The sequence below is a fragment of the Carassius carassius genome, chromosome 2 (genome assembly GCF_963082965.1).
Source record: "Carassius carassius chromosome 2, fCarCar2.1, whole genome shotgun sequence".
NCBI classification, from domain to species: Eukaryota; Metazoa; Chordata; class Actinopteri; order Cypriniformes; family Cyprinidae; genus Carassius; species Carassius carassius.
The window spans coordinates 31,284,113-31,304,583 of NC_081756.1; the positions used below are offsets into that span (position 1 = coordinate 31,284,113).

Sequence of the window (20,471 nt, forward strand, 5' to 3'; positions counted from 1 at the left end):
ATATGAAGCAAAATTCTGATTTTAAGAACCGGCAACTTTTCAGTTCACTGGTGTTAACAAAGCACAAGACAGAAGATCAATGATCTGTCTGTCTGTCTGTCTGCCAAATTTTAAAAGCCAGAAAAAAGGGATACGATTTATTGCCATAATAATATTAATAATATGGTATATTTAACAGGTAATGCATGGCAAATATATTATGAAGCCTAATGTGTAAAAAGACAACCCCAGGGGTCATTGACCGCTAGTACTACTGTACATCAATGCCTTTATCTGTACAGAGCACATTCTCCTCTGTGCCAAATCAAACACAGTCTCCCCCACCTCCGCATATACAGTACATAAAAAGAGAACTGTTCAAGGTCTCCACCTGCACTGCCATTCACTCTCATGCTGGAGGAACAGGGTCTGCCTAAAAACAATGAATCAGGTTGCAGTGCCTCAGGCTTGTATTGTTCCTACTAAATATGGGCCAATTCTTCAATTTTCAATTCGTCTTCTAAAATACTAAACCGACAAATGCGCCCACTCTCAAATTCTGCAAGCTATTATGACCATGCATTGTCCGCACCCTGAAACACACATTGACACACAAACAGGCACACGCCCTCATACAGACACTCTAATTTTCACAACAAATGAAAGGGGACATCTTGCAGAGAAACTCTCTCACACATTCACACACATACAGTATACTGTTTTTATCTGTATAAAGGATATTGAGACTTGAATGGATTTTCACATCAGAGCGTTCAATCAAATGAAAAACGCCATGGTAAACGTGACGTCTGAAATGCATAAATAAACAAAAGACATTCACTGCGTACATTGAAGTCAAACAGGCTACGTGGGATGAAACTGAACCTGACTATACAAAACAACAGTTAACAGATTAGTTGGGTTGAATCTCTCATTTCAAGACAATCATAGAGGGTCATAAAAGTCTATTATATAGGCATACTTCCATTGAATTTATGAACACGATCAGATTTTCACATACCCTTTGAAATTCGATTTAGTAATGCCATCCTTCAAACACAGCTCAGTTGTTTGAAAAAGTAGGCTAAGTAAAGCACATGACCCAAAGTCCTCAGAGAGACTTTTGTAGAAGATGAGAAAATATTGGTTCAAATTAAAATGAAAAGCAACCTTAACAATTTTCATTCACCACCAAAATTTCACAGAACACCAAGTATTCAGCATGTCCACAAAACGTGTTCACTATGTTTGAAGTAATTTACATTACAATTTACAATGCCTAGTAACTTTTAAACATACTGTATAAATGTCTTTGGTGTTCCCATTTTTCTTCTCATTCCATTTACTTTCAGTGATTCATTTGATGTGATCTGCTGTTATTTCTCTTTCCTTGAATGGATTTTATTTGCATTATGGATAATACAAGGCAATAAGATACTCAGAAACAGGTAAAAGAACAAAAGAAAAGGCGTTGCCCTTGCCCCCCTCACTCCAGTGCGTTGCTTTTCACCAGAGACAGCAAATCCCCTCAGAAAAACAGACTTATGTAACCGCACGACACACCTGCAGAGAGGGCTTGAAAGCAACAGTGTTTGAATGGCTGGACTTAAAAGACGTCCTACACCAACTATAATAATATGTAAAGCAATATGGCCATGATTCTTAAAACTTTCATCTGTAATTGTTCAGAATTTACCTCTTCCATCGTTTCTGTCATCAGTTTTGAGTTTATTTCAATGACCGTAAAAATAAAATAAAAAACTCTGGATTGTAACCTTGTATGCTTCATTCACTATGCCAAGCCAGCATAAAAAGAACAGAAGGGAAACACTCATGCAACCCTTTGACCCTTCAGTGTGTCCACATGTTGGACGTTGAGGTTATCTGTGGTAATGCATTTAGCTTGGAATTTCTTGCCACCTAGTGGACAAAAAAGGACCTACTGCAAATGAAATTCAACTATGAAGTCACAACTGTACAGACTATAAAACTACTGTTGTATATAAATTATTTGATCTTCATAGAACTATTGCAGAGATAATTGAATAACTGTAAATGAATTTACTGATGAATGGATGAAAACTTGTATATTTACAATGCCTTTTTCATTGGTTTCATGTTTAGGGCAGTGTCTATAGTAAAATGACTGAATTGATTGTATTTACTTTTCCATTCCTTTTTCCCACCCTTTGTTGCTTATCTTCTATAGGTTTGTTGACATGCTGTTAATAAGACCACATTACATTTACAAATGTCTCCTTTCATTGCTCTCTATTGCTACCAACATGTGACATTAAAGCATCTTGATAGCAGTGAACATGCAGCATTGATGGTAAATAATTATAATAGTAAGATTCTCCTGAATCTTCTTCATTGAAACAAACTATAGTCTATTGTATAAGTCTAGTATCTATTTTTTATGCATTTTACAGTTTTCTTGATTTGTAGCACAAAATAGCATGAAATAATTCACAATTTTCTCACAATTATAAACACTATTTCAAAACTACACACCAGCTTGTACAAACCTCAAACTTTAATATTTTATTCAAAAGCAAATTTTCTTTTGTTATAATCAAACATTTAGCTTCATTAGACACACAAAACCTAATGAATATACAGACTACTACACTGCCTAAAGAATACTAGTGGGATCCTTTTTAAAAACTTGTGTATGAAGTTTTGTATAAACAGTAAACTGTGCAACTGCCTTTGTTGAGGCGACATTGCAGCTCTATTGAAAAACCTAGTTCCATTCTGATACTTCACTTGTACTGCGGCGCTAGACACTATGGGGGGAAAACTCCTCTTTCTCAGAGGACTGAAGCCTTTACAATCAGACAGTGTAACTGCATGCACATTGGTTCATTCAGAAAATAATAAAACGAACCAATGGCTCAGCAGCAGAGCTCAGAGAGAGACTCCACCCCTTGCACCCTCCTGTTTTCTTCCTCCCAGGGATCTGTGAGGTAAAAAAAGGGGACTAAGCGCTCGGGGCAGTATAGTTCTAGAAGCTACTGTGAATACTGGGCCCGTTCCAAAAGCGCCCTCACAAACAGCCGCTGTTATAGGGACAAAAATAAAAACATTTTCAAAAAGAGAGCACATTTCCTCTTCCAGTTATCACGATTGTCAAGTCCCTGCATGGCTACTCAACACCTGAACTAATCCAACCCCTCGCCATAGATTCTCACTCCAGTTCGCTCGAAGACCCCTGCGGTTCCGCGGCATGGTTTCCACCTCAGTGCAGAGCAAGAACGCTCACGTCTTGTGATCCGAGGTAAAGAATTTACTGCCAAAATGAGTTGTAGAGACGGTTCCGCCAGCTCAGAGCAAATCAGGCTTCTACAGCCTTTACTTCCTCATCCCCAAAACGGATGGTGGCTTCCGGCCCATCCTTGATCTAAGACACCTGACCCGTGCCCTCATGAAACAGCCATTCAGAATGACTACCCTGAAGCAGATTCTCTCACAAATACTTCCAAAGGACTGGTTATTTTCTCTGGATCTGAAAGATGCTTACATTCACATCCAGGTAGCTCACCATCACAGACGATTCTTGAGATTCGCCTTCAAGGGAGTGGCAAATCAGAATACGGTCCTGCCCTTCGGACTGTCCCTGGCTCCACGCACTTTTTTGAAGTGCATGGATGCAACCCTCTCCCATCTGAGGCAAATGGGAGTCCGCATTCTAAATTACCTCAACAACTGAATCATCTTAGCCAAGTCAGATGCCGAGCTAATATACCAAAGGTGGCTCCTCTTCAGCCGCATAGAATGCCTGGGACTCAGGGTCAATTTTGCCAAGAGCTCTCTGTCTCCTAGCCAATAGTGATGTGTCGTTCGTGAACTAATCGTTCTTTTTGAACGAATCTTTTAGGTGAACGAATCGTTCTCGTTCACGTAATCCACTGACTCATATTTCTCGTTCACTGGAGTTCCTCCCTCCAAAGCAGCGCGGCGCTATAAGCAGCGCATGCGCAGCTCAGTGAACCGGGTAACTGAACCATTTCATCCTGTCAAAGAATTACTCAACCTCGAGCCAATAGCCTTCGAGTATGAGATTTGTGATTTGCAGAACATGTGATTTGTTGAATGTAGTGAACGAATACGCCCTTCAATTAACTAGTTTCATATGAGTCTGAACTAGATCTAGAGATCTTATCGTTGGTTCGTGAACGAAATGACTGAACTGGTACCCATGTCGTTCGTGAACGAGTTGAATGATTTAGTACATCTCGTTCGTGAATGAAATGACTGAACTGATACACGTCATTCGTGAACGAGCTGAATGAACGGATACATGTCGTTCGTGAATGAAATGAACTGGTACATAGCTTATCTCGTTCGTGAACAAAATGAATGAGAGTAAACCGGGTTAGTCTGCCATTTGGCATGTCAATCTCGCAAAATGTTCAGTTCAGTTATAGGTACAGTACTGTGCACATATGCTTGTTTTGATATTTAGCAACTCCACGTTTAATCCCCGATTTATGAATGTGAATATATAATATACAAATTGTCTGACCAAACAATTAAAATGCTAATTAGGCAAGAAAACCTTGTGCTTTGTTCATCTAAACAACTTAATTAGACTTTATATATTGAATGCGATTATAATAAAGCCAGATCAGTTTTTGTAACAAGTGAATACGTTCGTTGACTAAAGACATAACACATATTACACTCTTTTTTTTGCCACCTGCTGGCATATTTTGTGTAATACGAAGAAATGATCACTGAACGAATCATTGAACGATTCTGAACGAATCATTTTGGTGAACGAACTGAAAATGAACGAATCTCTAGAAAGAATCATAATTTCCACCACTACTAGCCAACAAACTTAGTTCCTGGAAGCAGTTTTCTATAGAAGCAGATTAGTCTCAAATATAATTCACGCAAAATGAAGGAAGCACGGGTAAGAGTTTAGTTTATTTCATAAAAGTCTGAGTTTACACATTTTATCGTTTACACATTCAATCAAGACAGCTTGAATGCACTCAGTGGTTTATGATATGATTGGTTGAATGGTAAGCTCGCATCTGATTGGCTAAAGAGTACGACAGACCCACGTGGGAAGAGAGCTCTGCCAGGAAAGTCTCAAAAACACACACACACACAAATCCGAGTGGATTCGTAGTAAATGCCGATTCGTACATTTAGACACTGGCACATTTTAAACATTCAAAGGTTTTTGTGCACAGTTGTATATCTACAAATAGTTTTTTGCATTTGTGAAACGTATTTTATAAATATATAATTTTATTTTGCGCTTGTGAATTGCTTTTTGTGAATATTTTTTTTTCACGCAGGTGAATTTTTTTTGTGTACGTGAATTAGGTTTCATGCATGTGAAATTGTCTACGCATGTGTGAATCTGTTTTTTGCGTGAATTATATTTGAGACTAATCCAAGTACACCCGGCTGCAGCCTGTAGATCGGGGCGGGGCTGCACCTGGGGCGGGGTTGCACGTGCAGCCCCGCCCCACACCTACTCTGATTGGTTCAATCGTCTTTCATTGACTTACATGATAGGAAATGTGTGCGTAGTTAGTGTAGGACGGAGAACGCTGTTTAAAAAGCTAAAAACGCTGTACAGTTTTACAAAGCCTTTCCTATAATGCAGTTTTTTATTGTTAACTTGACTCACTATGTCTGATTTATTGAATCAAGAGATGTTAGCTGCTGCAAGTTTACTCTTCTTGACCAGATTAATTCTCAAATTAATAATTGGGACATTCTAAAAGCACGCTTAACGTGAAAGTACGTGGCTTTATGCATTAAAACAGTGTTTTAAAAAGACCAAACTCAGTAAACAAATTATTAGTAAAGCATTCTTTTCACAGACAAGCAGATATGAGCACAGAATACGAACACAAAGCGTTTAATTTCCAACCATAACCTGCTTGTCTGTAAATAAAATGAGTTATTAAAAATGTTTACTAATTTTGGTCATTTTAAAACACGTTTTAATGCATTACACCACGTTACGCGTTTTCCTTTTAGTCTATGGTTTTCTATGGGAGGAAAACGCTTAACACGTAATTAAACACATTGTATTCTTATTCTGGACTCATCTGCCTGTCAGTGAATAGAATGCTTTATTATTAATTTGTTTACTGAGTTTGGTCTTTTAAAAACACTGTTTTAATGCATTAAGCCACATTAAACGTAGAATGTCCCGAATCATTCCAGCTGATTGAAAAGAATCGGCTCAATGGTCACAAAATGGATATCGGAGAAGATACCAATTTAATATAAATAGATAATACTTTATAAAGTTTATCTCAATATTTGACAGTGGCTGTGAGACTGCACTAAGATAAGAGCACAATTATCATGAAATTGTGTTCGTTACTATAGCAACGGTTTACAGGTATGTCCTTTCAGAATCATCACTGGCCGATAGAAATAAAAGTTTATCGATTTCTTCACTTTCAAATAACGAGGAGCAGCATATTTTCCTGAAATAAAGGGGAGAAAAAGTCTATGTTTTGCAATGTAGTAAAGAAAATTAAAAGTTTCATAAAAATTGAATTGGCAGACACATTAGAATATTGCAGTGTCATTTATCAACTGCATGACGGATAATTATATGTAACAATAATTGTCTTTTCATGCTATATAAATTAAAACAGTAATGATATACCCCTTTCATTTTCCTTTCTCATACTCTGATGATATGAAATAATAAAATTTTCTACAATTATTTAATTCATAATTCCATTCTTCTATCTGAAGACCTGATCGTCTTACTGTGGATAATCAACCCAATTAATTTACTATATTCGTATGTTAGCCTAAAGATCAGCTTAATTTAACAAAACAATCATTTCAGGGACATGGCGAGTTACAAGCTAATGTTTTATTTTTCTTCTTTTGTGCATTATGAAGGCTTTGTAAAACTGTACAGCGTTTTTAGCTTTTTAAACAGCGTTCTCCGTCCTACACCAACTACGCACACATTTCCTATCATGTAAGTCTATGAAAGACGATCGAACCAATCAGAGTAGGCGTGGGGCGGGGTTGCACGTGCAGATCATCGATCGTCTTTCATAGACTTAGGTGCAGCCCCGCCTCGATCTGCAGGCTGCAGCCGGGTGCTTCTCGACTAATCTGCTTCCATAGTTTTCGACTGAGTCCACATGAGGGCGCCAGAATGTGCACTGTCCATACAACAGCTCGCTGCATCTTTTAAAATCTGAGCCTCTGCCTTCTCAAGACGTTTCAAAAGATGCCTCATTGCCTCTGCATTGCCAGTACTACAGCTGGGCCTGCTCCACATGAGACCCCTTCAGTACTGGCTGAAACCTCAGGGTCAGGGTGAGCCAGGCCTGTGCAACAGCTCTGGCCCCTTGGAAAAACCCACAAGTGGTTCAAGCAAGATGTGACTATGGGCTCAGGGCCCTACATGTAAACAGAAATATTTTGATGGATGACTTTGCATGTAATGATTCACATGAAGAAAGAACGTAAAGAAGCTGTGAAAAGCTATGTCAATTTCACTGAGAATCAGCTCATCAGTTTTGAGCAAATAATGCATTTCAAATTAGTATACCTAATTTAACATATTATGTTCAATATTTAAACAGTGGTTCTCAGTCGCTTTGGTGCATTTCTCGAGTCATCCTTACTGTAAAACCCATCAGATAGGCTACATTATCACGCAATCGCCAACAGAGGGCAAAATTGCACTACTTTTCTGTTCGATGTGTTGCCTGCTTGTCCCATATCCCGAATATAACAATTCGTACAAACAGCACCACACAATGGATTACCTGCAAAACATTAATAGAACTATTCAGAATCATTAGTTAATCTCTCAAAAGTAAGTTATTATGTCAATGAACATATAGTCAAAGATATAGTCAAAATGCTTAGCTATTTTTTCAATAATAACACTCTGTTAGTATTACCTGATGTAAACTATGGCAACAGTTTGGATGACAGTTACTGTATTGAAATACAGAAGACTGCACTTCTTATGTATGCCATATATCCATTGAAAAAATATGTGGGATATTGATTGAAAGAGACTGGATAGGATTCACACTTAAACTTTAGGCTACTAGTAGTCTGACAGACAGGAAATGCCCCTTATGCAGAAATTTACTTTTGCAAACAGCACCTCCTGAAGTGCCAGTCAGACAGCCAACAGATTCTCATCTAGTTCAAAACAAATATTTTCCCTTGCAGTGCAACGTCAAGTGAACCATCTCACAACTTCATATATGTGGATGAGGCTGGCTTCAACCTGACCAAAAGCAGAAGGCATGGTCAAAATGTCATCGGCCACAGAGCTACTGTTGTTTTGCCAGGCCAACAGGGAAGAAATACCCATTGTCAGAATTTGTAACTCGTGTTGTCCTCTGTCTATACAGTACTGCTTTTCAATTGAAGTTTCGATGCACATTTGAGCTATTTCAGAGAAGTGGTTTATTATTAGCTGATCTACATTCTCTTCATTAGTGAAAGTCAAAATTCACCTGCACAATTCATGTCACATTTACAAAAAGACTAATAGACATTTGTAGAAAATATGCTTGGCAGTTTATGACAACTAGATCAACCATTTTGCATTTAATGACTTATACAATTAACTAATGCCTAGATGTTTTGGGAGTAAGACTGTTACACAGATAACTTTATAGTACATTTTGAGCAACATGACTTTAGCAACTAATGTAGGAAATCGCAGACAAAAGTACATAGGCTAATCAACTGCATGAATGCACCAAAGCAATCGCATAATATTATTTAGACACTGAGAGGTGCAGAGATGCGCTTGCTCAGTAGATGCCACCAGATCAGTCACCATTTGGTAGTTTGTCACGTGACCTACCCTGCCAGTAGCGGTCCAATCTTTCCCTGGATGACACTGGCAGATCACGTGACCAGCTGCCAGCCAGAATCGAACTGCACAGGCTGCTACAGTCTGTGCGCTCTGACGTGCTGCTTTGCTCTCCTCTCCATGCTGTTACATGCAGCTATTGTATTCGCCACGGGATTTTAGCGATTGGCTTCACTTTACCTCCCATGTTTCCAGCGACGAAGGAATGAAGAGCCTTTCCAATAAACGGTAATATATAAATATGTATATATATTTTCCATTTATAGGATTTTTCTTTTTTCCCGGAATTCATTATAATGACACTCGATTCTGTTTATTCTCACTGCTCCTGAATGTTCCATACCATAACAGTGATATTACGCAAGATCCAATGAACTGAAACGACACAGCAGTGTCATTTTAGGTGACTCTCACATAATGAACTAGGCCTATATGTATTATAAAGAAGTGTATTATAAATTTAAAGCTCGACTGAGGGGGATTTCAAAAACCCACCATATTTAACAACATCTCGGTTATTTATTTCTTGTCGTCTGTTTTAATTTAGTCGAGTTAATGAAAATGCACGAGAGAAAGCAACAGAGCTCTTTCACTTTCAGCGGATTTACATCGAAGCTGTTTACTATTATTCCCTCTTGATCACATCTCTGAAATGCGTCCTTCAGTCTGGTGCAGTTGAATATCAAACCGCAAACTATCTTTACCGCGGTTGCTATAAGTAGAATGTAGAAACTTTAGTAGGCTATTGGCTTAATGTGGTTGTGCATTTACACACATAACACTTACAGTACATAATCAGATTCTGATGTGTTAATTGCAGTGACATCAGGTGTTCTTAAGAATATCCACCATAACTGAATGTTTATATTTGTGCAATCAAAAAAAGTCAATATATAAAGACGGTGAGAAGCCAAGAGGAATTCACATTATGTGGTCTCATGGCTTACATTTTGCAATTAAATAATGTCCACATTTAATAAAATACAGAGCCATAAATAATTATAGTCAATCTCTTTTTTTCATAACATGCACACATATTTAGGAGTAAATAATGCTGCTTTTGCCTTTCAGCACACAGATGTTCAGTAGATGGAAGTAGGCCAATGACAGATCTCTGTGTAAGCTTTTGGGTGGGCTTCTTTATATATGTATTTTACAGTCTTTTTTTCCGTATAGTACTCATTGTCACACCCCAGGATTGTTTGCTGTGTTTTTATCCCCCATGTGTTCTGTGTGACCCAGTTTTCTATTTATGGCTGATTGTCATTTGGTTTAGATGTGTCTTGTTAACTATCCTCATTCACCAATATATAAGTTCAGTCCTGTGTTCTCTTGTCCGGTCTACTTCATCCCTATGTGTGTCTCCTGCCTTTTCTGTGCTGGATGGATTTGTGTGGATTTATTAAAGACTGTTTCATTCATCTTCATCTGTGTGCTTTTTATCTCACTGTAGCGCAAAACTCATACTGGCCTATCTCATTTACAGTAACTGTAGGTCAGAGCAGAAGAACTACAGTAAACAAACATTTCTGCTCTCTGCCTCAATTGTGACCTGTAAATAAGTGCATGCTGTTTATAATCCTTTAGTTAATTTTCCAAAATTTTTGTATTGTCTTGTATTTTAAAAGACATGTTTTAAATTTGTTTACTCAGCACAGACTTTGAAAACTTGTTGCTATGACACTGCATTGCTTAAAACCTTCACACATATTGACTAGTTCACCCAAAAACAGTGTTCAAATTGTGTAAAATCAAAATCAATGTAATATCAAACTTACCATGTTTCTTATAATCTCGTCATGTTTTTATTTTAGGGTTTGTTTTATTTAAATAAGAGTTCTTTTTTTCTTATCCTTGTTATCACACTTAATTACCTAGCTGTTCATCGGTTCTAAGACAAAAGCTTATTCAATATCAGTTCATTTAGTGTAGGCCTACCAAACTATTACTAAGCAAATAATTTAATATCTACCTATTGGCAGAGCGTGAATCATTTGCAGGGTAAGGCTATAAGTGGCCTGTAAAAATGTAGGCTATAAACTACACACATCATAACCACATCTTATAGTTTAGACAAGTACCTGATATGATTCCAGGAAATATTTAAATTTTGTATTTAAAGTAATCTCAACCCGATAAAAACACTCTAAGTTACAAATTATTACACTTAATTTACATAGTTGTTCAAACAGCAAGTAAATTATGGAGAAAGAAAGCAAAGAACATTCACATTAAAGAATATTATCACTGACTTCAGTATAGTCAGAGTTTATGCACTTAAAATTCCTGTTATAATAAATTAATCTGTTCATAAACTATATGATAAATTAATCTTTAAAAAGGCTTTATGGGGGTCCCTTAACCCCCCCCCCCCCCCCCCCACCCCAAAATAAAAATAAATAAACAAATAAATTCAAACACTGGCCAAAAATGAATACTATCATAATTTACTCGCCCTCATTTAATTACAAACACTTAAGACTTACAGGTGCTGGTCATACTGTATAATTAAAAAAATCATCAAAAAGTTGATTTATTTCACTAATTACATTCAAAAAGTTAAACTTGTATATTATATTCATTCATTTCACACAGACTGATATATTTCAAATGTTTATTTCTTTTAATTTTGATGATTATAACTGACAACTAAGAAAAAATCCCAAATTTATTATCTCAGAAAATTAGTTACTTAAGACCAATACAAAGAAAGGATTTTTAGAAATCTTGGCCAACTAAAAAGTATGAACATGAAAAGTATGAGCATGTACAGGACTCAATACTTAGTTGGTGCTCCTTTTGCCTGAATTACTGCAGCAATGCGGCGTGGCATGGAGTCGATCAGTCTGTGGCACTGCTCAGGTGTTATGAGAGCCCAGGTTGCTCTGTTAGAACATAACTTTGGACCACTCAGCATCAGCCCAGTCCTTTTTGAATTGAGATGCTTCTGACGCTGTCTGTTGTTCAAGAGTGGCTTGATACAAGGAATGCGACAGCTGAAACCATGTCTTGCATACGTCTGTGTTTAGTGGTTCTTGAAGCACTGACTCCAGCTGCAGTCCACTCTTTGTGAATCTCCCCCACATTTTTGAATGGGTTTTGTTTCACAATCCTCTCCAGGGTGCGGTTATCCCTATTGCTTGTACTCTTTTTTTCTACCACATCTTTTCCTTCCCTTCACCTCTCTATTAATGTGCTTGGACACAGAGCTCTGTGAACAGCCAGACTCTTTTGCAATGACCTTTTGTGTCTTGCCCTCCTTGTGCAAGGTGTCAATGGTCGTCTTTTGGACAACTGTGAAGTCAGCAGTCTTCCCCATGATTGTGTAGCCTACAGAACTAGACTGAGAGACCATTTAAAGGCCTTTGCAGGTGTCTTGAGTTAATTAGCTAATTAGAGTGTGGCACCAGGTGTCTTCAATATTGAACCTTTTCACAATATTCTGTATGCTGTACACAATATTAAATTTCTGAGATACTTAATTTGGTATTTTCCTTAGTTGTCAGTTATAAACATCAAAATTAAATAAAATAAACATTTTAAATATATCAGTCTGTGTGTAATGAATGAATATAATATACAAGTTTCACTTTTTGAATGGAATTAGTAAAATAAATCAACTTTTTGATGATTTTCTAATTATATGACCAGCTCCTGTATTTTCACCTTCGAAATACAAATAAAGATATTTTTTATGAAATTTTAATGAAAGATTTCTGTTCCTCCTTTGAAGTCAATTCCACCAAAACTTTGACGTTTCAGAAAGTTCATGAAGACATCATAAAAGTAATCAATATGATTCAGGCGATTCATGTCTTTTGAAGAAATTCTATCATGTTATATGATGAACAGATTTAATTTAGTCTTTTTTCACAAATAAACACTTGTCAATACTCATACAAATTTGAACTCATCAAATGTCGTCAACACAGTAGCTCAACCGTACTTGATTGATACATGAGAACAAATGTATCAAAGCTCAAAAGTGAAATAGACTTTCAACTGAAGGACAGAAGTTACTCCTGAGTATTGCTAAAAAGTATATTTGTGTTTTGAAGAGGAACAAAAGTCATACAAGTTAGGAAGGACATGGTGGTGAGTAAATATACATAGACCTTTAAGTCAAAAAATATGTTTTAAGCACCACATTTTTCTGCTGTTGAATTATACAATGCTGACTCTTGACGGTTGAAAATAATGGTAGTAATAATTTGTCATTAGGATGAGATAATCTACTCTGATGTCAGACCCCATTAAACTAAACATTACCTAAAGGCAAAGGCCTTTTTTTTGCAGAAGAGCTCTGTGGATATATAATAACTGTATACAGTATAACTGTAAATTAAAAATGAATTAATAAATGTTGCATATAAGCTTTTTATCCACCACCATCACCCATAATTGTTATCCATATGGCCACAGCTTTTTCATTTAGTGGCTGCCTCTTACAGTGACATTAAAACACACTTTCTTCACTGAGATTTATCTATTTATTTAAAGGGGTGGTTGATTGCCATTTCACTTTTTTAACGTTAGTTAGTTTCTAATGTTGCTGTTTGAGTATAAAAAATATCTGCAAAGTTGCAGCGCTGAAAGTTCAATGCAAAGAGAGATATCATCTTTTAAAATTCTGGCAGTTTAATGCCTACAGAAACGACTGGTAAGGGACTACAACGAGCTTCTTCCTAGGTTCGTTATGTCACGAACCCAGATAAACCCCGCCCCCGGATTACACGCAACAAAGGGGGCGAGACCATGTTCTGCTGCTTTAGAGAAGAGGGAGAGAAAACTATGGGTGCACGTAAAAATCTGTGCATATATGATTTGCGATTCTGTCTTCTAATGGATTCACAAGTTTCAACACCAATGTTCTAAAGCAGCGGTTCTCAATCCTGTTCCTCGCGTCCCCCTGGTGTGCATCTCTCTCTCTCTCTCTTTCTCTCTCTTTCTCTCTCCCTCCCTCCCTCTATCATTCAGATCGTCAGATCAGCCCCAACAAACTGTTCATTTATACACTTATTTTCACAAAGCAACAAAAAGCATTATATATGGATGCGCGTATGGTTGCTGTGCTGTATTAAAGCTTTAATCAGAATAAAAACGTATATTAAAAGCTAGCAGTAGCATTTACAAACAACAGGGCATCTAAAAGTAAGAGACAACAACAAGCAAACATACCATTAAGAGCCGTGATTGCACAGGTTCTGTGCGATCCTCTTCATTAATATTCTTTGCCTCTCAATCGGGCTCAAATTGATAAGCAGTATAGCGGACGTCATCGTTTACAATACAACCGGAGCACATTCTGAGCTTGAGAGGGCCGGGATGTTCTGACGTGCTCGAGGTGGTTTAGCGAATCACAACACACTGAGCCAGCTGACCAATCTCAGCCCGTCACGTATTTCTGAGGGAGGGGCTTCATAATAACAGGAAAAAAATTGAGGTATTTGTCAAAGAAGGGACAGATTGGTGTGGAATAAAGGTTAATTATATATGTGAAAAATAATGTGTTTTTTAAAAAAAACAAAGCGTGAACACATGTTAGACTGCACCCTATAAACAGGTTGAAATTACTCTTTTTAAGTTACTCATACCCGAACTTGCATCCTCCTCAGAATGAACAACATAGCTCAGTGCATTGGCTGCTGAGCCATGATTCTGACCTCTCTTTAGTATTTTTTAATTCACTAAAGTGATTACTTTGTGTGTTTGCTGTATAGATGCCACACACGGGTTGATGCTGAATAACGCATTGAATAGCCTTCTGTAGAAGCAAAGAGACAGTTACTGTAGGACACTGATATGCTTACTGACAGGGTTGCTCTTGAGAGTACCGAAAAATAACTGAAGCAAAAATAACTGTGGAGTATGGATTGGTATCTCATATAATATATTAGACCTGGTCAATTGAAGCAAAAAAAAAAAAAAAAATCATATTCAGAGTTATTTTTGTCAAGGCTGCGCTCATGATTATTTAAAGGTCCCATGACATGGATTATTTCCTTTTTTTTTAAATGCTTTTTAATGTTTCCTTAGGTGTACTTATATTGTTAGTATGATTTTTACATTTAAAATTTAGAAATAAAAAGCATTTTTTATATCCTGATATTAGCCCTCTGGCTTGAATGCTCTGTTTGAAGGGGCGTGTCTGCTGTGAGACTCCGAGAAAACGACAACTGTTGTGATTGGCTGACATCTTTTCATTCGAAATGCGTATTACATGTGGACCCCTCTCAAATATATATATATACTACAGCTTTCGAGATTAACGAATCGTGGATTTGTTGATTATATAATTATTTTTTCGATCTTTTCCCATCACATGAAAGGCTGCAGTGATGAGCAGCATTGAGTAGACAGAGTCTGTTTATCGCGTGAATGCAGTCATCTCGTCATTATTGCAACACGTTTTCTCTCACAAAATGCTTTCACCACAACTAACAGCAAACACATGAATACAGTAAGAGCTCCGTTGTGCAGCATAACAGCGTCATTCATTGTAACGGCAGTTTGGGCAAGAGTGCAGATATACTAGCTCCGAGAAAAAAGGGAGCGTTCTTTGATCGCTCTCTGTAGTTAAATCACAATTTAAATAACAGATTTGTTTCATGCTACTAAGAGAAACAACGTGAAGTTGGTCGTTTAGTCACTGGCTTGATTCAGTGATGCATAAACAGTATTAAACGATTTAGAAAGAAAGTCTGTGTGAACTTGAATGATTAACTACACATCAGAAATCACTGATCACAGATCAGGCATTAATGAACAGGGTTACTCACTGTTTGTGCCGGTGCTGTCGAATCCATATCATAAAAGTCTGTTTGTAACGCCTGTGCTGACATTGCGACTGAATTATATGTAAATATTTGGGCGGGCAAAGCAGAGAAAGGGGAGGTAACATTTCTCTTTACAACGTCACAAAGAGGAGATTCAAGATCAGCCCGTTTGAGCTTCCATTTTTTCAAAGGCAGAGAAAGATAGTAAAATCTCGATTTACACCGATTAAAATTTTTTGAAACTTGGGGACCACATACATGCTAGGGGAAGTCATATTAATGTTAAAAAACCCTCAGAAAGTGAAATTTTCATGTCATAGGACCTTTAATATAAATACTGGTTCCATTGAATTTATTATTATTATTCATTTATTGAATAATAATAATAAAAAACAGGATTTCTCTTAATTTTATATGATTATACTTAAAACAAAACAAAAAAGTTAAATAAGTTAGTACACTTATGTTAATAGTCATCCTATAGTTTAAACAATATAGAGCGTGCTAGCATTGCCAAGGTGTCATGGGTTTAATTCCAAGGGAAAACAATATAAAGATTTATGTAAAATTAATGCAGCGTGGATGAAAAAAAAGCATCTGCCAAATGTATTAGTGTAAATGCAATGTAAATGAATGAATGAATAAGATTTGCACCGCTCGACCGGCCAGGGACAGGAATTAGCCAATTTTCCACATGATTGGCCTGTTCAACAGGTCATCAGCATGGAAGTTGTTTACTGCGAGTGATGAAGACACAAAGTTCGCAATTTGTAATACATGTAGGCCAAAGTAAACTGTAGGGGAACCACAGGGCTCCATTAAAGCTTGTCTGGGACAAGTAGATTTTTTAAACGGGCAAGTGAGAGAGAGTTTTATTGTCCAACCAGACAAGAATCCTGATTAAAGGGCACCTATTATGCCCCTTTTTACAAGAATGTCCCCAGAATGTGTCTGTGAAGTTTCAGCTCAAAATACCAAAGAGATAATTTATGATATAATTTTGAAAATGCCTGTTTTGAGTGGAAGAAGAAACATGCCATTTTCGTGCCTGTACATTTAAATGCAAATTTGTTGCTAATAAGGCAGTGTCAGTCTTTTTGGTGGCCAGAAGTGAACCAAAGAATTATATTTCTGGCACGTAAGGCTCAGTCATCGGCCATGGGCCGAATCAAAATGGCATGTCTAAGGAGACTGATTTGCTTTTAATGGGGATAAAAAAAATAAGAGTGGGTTTTATCATTGTAGGTTGGTTGTGCCAACACGCATTTATGTCCAAACACCATGTAAAATTGGATTTAGCATAATAGGTGGCCTTTAAAATGTCAGTAACAAACGTAACTAGGGATGCACTGAAAATTGGCCACCAAATTTTTCGCACAAGGATGGTTGTGATTTTATTGCAAAAATTACTCGGTTAATAAGGTTGGGGGAAATGTCATGCAGACAACACATACGCAATCATGCAGACAGAAATCATTGCTTCAAACAAGCAGCTCTGTCCCTCACACACATGCAAACCTGTATCGCATAATGTGGTAAATTTATTCATTGCATATGCTGTTTTTTCTTTTAGCATGTGCGACACACATGCTGCACTTTACAGCCCTGTTATAAGTTGTCTAACTGCATTATTTTGTGTAGAATCAGCTGTACCAATATTACATATAGAGGAAATGCATTTACCACTAGGACATGGCTTCAAAATGAGAGATAGTTTTCATTACAGTTTGGTTCATTTGAATGTAGGTATTGCATATTTCTTTCCTTCAACCACTTAAAGTATTACCAGATGCTTTTTGCATGCTTTCTTTTGGAGATCCTTATTAGCATTTCCTCTCCAGGATTTTGCTTTACATGAAAGCTATATATTCTTTCCTCAGACCTCTGTGGGGAGGTGTTCATATTGTACTATATATATATATATATATTTTTTTTTTTAATGTATTTTATATTCTGTGTAAACACTTGTTACTACCGTATGCTTGTGCCCAAACAACTTGCCACATTAATGATTGGTCTCAGTGTTGCCTTCACTGTATTTGTGTGTGTGTGCGTTTTTGTGACATATCAGGACACAAAATTGCATAATGACAAGGGTATGGCATAGGTATTACAAGGAGAGGGTGACTGTTCAGGAGATTACCCCATGTCCCCACTTTTCAAAACGCATATAAATCACACAGAATGGAGTATACTGAAAATCTGAAATAGCAGGGCTAGGGTTAGGTGTAGGGTTGGTGTAGGGTGATAGAATATACAGTTAGTACAGTATAAAAACCATTACGCTTATGGGATGTCCCCACTTTTCACAAAAACAAACCTGTGCATGTGTTTGTGTGTGTGTAAGAGAAAACTCTCAGTCAGGACAAGGCTCCCCTCAGTGTGTTGAAGTGCTCTACATCTGTGAGCAAGTACGAGGCAGTGACGGCCCACCCAGATGGCGGTGCAAGTGATGCCAGTTGTCCTTGCTCAACCACTGACAACTGCTCTCCCCCTGACGACTGTTACTCTCCCCAGCTCTAAATGTTTAACTTCTTTCTCCCTTTCACGTCAGAATAGCAAATGTCAGCAGAGCAGACCTATATGATTATCCAAATTAGAACTCTTTCCTCAAACAAAAAACGTCATACCGTCCAGTCTTGGCTTTACTTAAACCTTGACCTCTTTGTTTTCTTGCATAAAGGGAGCCAGTCCATGTAGTCTTTTTTCCATAACCACGCTAGACTTAGTTTGGTCTTTAGATTTAATTTCACACCCAGGAACCTGGCCACCAAGTCCTGATGTTATAGTTGGAAATGAGTCTCGAAGGTGTAGTGCAATGTTTTGAGAATGAGAACTATTCGAGCCAATGTGATTGTTAAGCTCCTCCGCCAAACTAACGCAATGAATATGTGACAAGCCTTAAAAAACAAGCTTCTGCCTACAGCTCTTGGCCAGGAAACTGTACAAATTAATTGACAAGTTATCAAATAGCATTCTGACATTCTTTCACATTTTAGACACTTTAAATAAAGGCAGTATGATAATAACCAAAAGTAATGGTTTTTAGAGATAAATTATTATTATTATTATTATTATTATTATTAATAATAATAATAATAATAATAATTTCACACAAATATATAAAGAAAATGTATTTTGACTTTCAAAACTGCCCTGGGGGATGTCAAAAAGCTCAAATGTCATGCGTGCATACTTCTATTTAAAAATACTGAAGACCCCTCTTATTATGTAGGTTTGCCAACAAACATAGTCCTCATTCAGCACACATGAATAATTCATAGCTTCAGCCCAAAGTGATCTACTCATGTTTACTGCAATATCATACAAGTTATTGTGTTCTTTTACCAAAATATTCTTTGAGTAAACAACAAACATCACTATGACATCACTGCATGCTAACACTGATTCCAAATTGACATTTTATAATAACTGTATCATATAAACAAAGATTATTACATTTCATTATACTGTACAGCAGAATATGGATTTTAATGTTAATGTTACATTATTTAATTCGCTATTTGGAACTTTTTAAGTTAACCTACTGTAAAACATCTCACTGTTCTAAAACATACTTTAGATTTTGTGAGAATCTGATTCCTAGGTCAGGCATGGAGTTTCACATCCAGCTGGGAAGATATTCAGCAGAAGGGCTGTCATTCCATATGCTGGTGAGAACTGAGACGATTGGAAAGCCAGTGTTTAGACTCTGGCTCACTAGAGAAATGGCTATTTATGGCACCTGGTGTAAGTGTAAACAGAGTTGGAAGAGATTGCAGTCAGGCCTTAAATGGAAGTCCAGATGAATTAAATAGGCACTTTTACACTGACACAAGCGATCGAAATAAAATCCCCACCCAGTCTCCATTCAAACGAAAACATAATGTCTTGGCCTAATTTCTGCCATTGTTCTTCAGGAAAAACTTAAACTAAACCAATTGATCCAATGAATTCAGCAACTTACCGCATTAGATTTTCAGGCTTCTGTTGTTTCTACAAATGTTGTTCATATTTTCATATTAATGATATGGATAATGATTATAGTATTAAGCTTATTACAGTATGTAATGCAAATGTTTTAGTTTACAAATTATCATTTTTAATTAAATGAAAATATGCCCCGTAAACATTTACAATTTGCATGGTCATTTCATTTGGAAATTGAAGGGAAATGTACTGATACGATTTTGGAGTGCAAAAGTGTAGGTAAGAGGTGCTTTCTTCCAATGAGACTATAGGTTGGATCTTATTGAAATCTCACTTGAATGAATATATATCGCACATGCATAAGTACTACGGGGATACAATCCAGCAGGAAAATTTATCGTATTGTACTTTGTACTTTTTAAAAACAGTGTTCTATAAAGTACTGCAGAATGTATTTCTGTGAAATAGTTTTGATGATGTACTGTCAGCTGATTGCTCTGTATGAAATGCTTGCTCATCATTGTCCCCCTCTCTCTCTATCTCCCCTTGAAAGGGGGTTGGTATGCAAACCGACCAACGGAGCCACTAAACCACAGTTTTTCTTCTCTCAGTCTCAAGTCAAATGCAGCAGCCCAAACTTAAAAAGCAGATAGTTTCCACATGTCACAACGTTATATTAAAGATTATTTCAATAATATGGCAACAAGGTTCTTCTGAGGGTCTCTTGTGCCTCATTTTGTGGACTGTCATTTATTGTCAATCAAAAAGTCCCTAAAGCCCCTCAGAAAACAACTGCCAAAAGATTAAAAAAGGTGTTTTAATTATAATATGTTTAATGATATTTTTTATAAGAAACAAACAAACAAAACCATAATTTAATCATTTAGGTCAAAGACAGAAAGAGGGTGGAAAATAATTCAGTGGATGTCAAG

The 20,471-nt window shown here is 37.0% G+C and overlaps 1 protein-coding gene across 1 annotated transcript in view; it reads left to right on the forward strand.

Moving 5' to 3' along the window:
* Positions 1 to 8,875: 8,875 nt before the first annotated feature.
* LOC132108139 (USP6 N-terminal-like protein) overlaps positions 8,876 to 20,471 on the forward strand; it is a 42,926-nt gene continuing 31,330 nt past the window's right edge. Inside the window, exon 1 of the mRNA XM_059514713.1 lies at positions 8,876 to 9,061. The gene's annotated coding sequence lies outside the window, so the exon portion shown is untranslated. The remainder of the gene's footprint in view (positions 9,062 to 20,471) is intronic.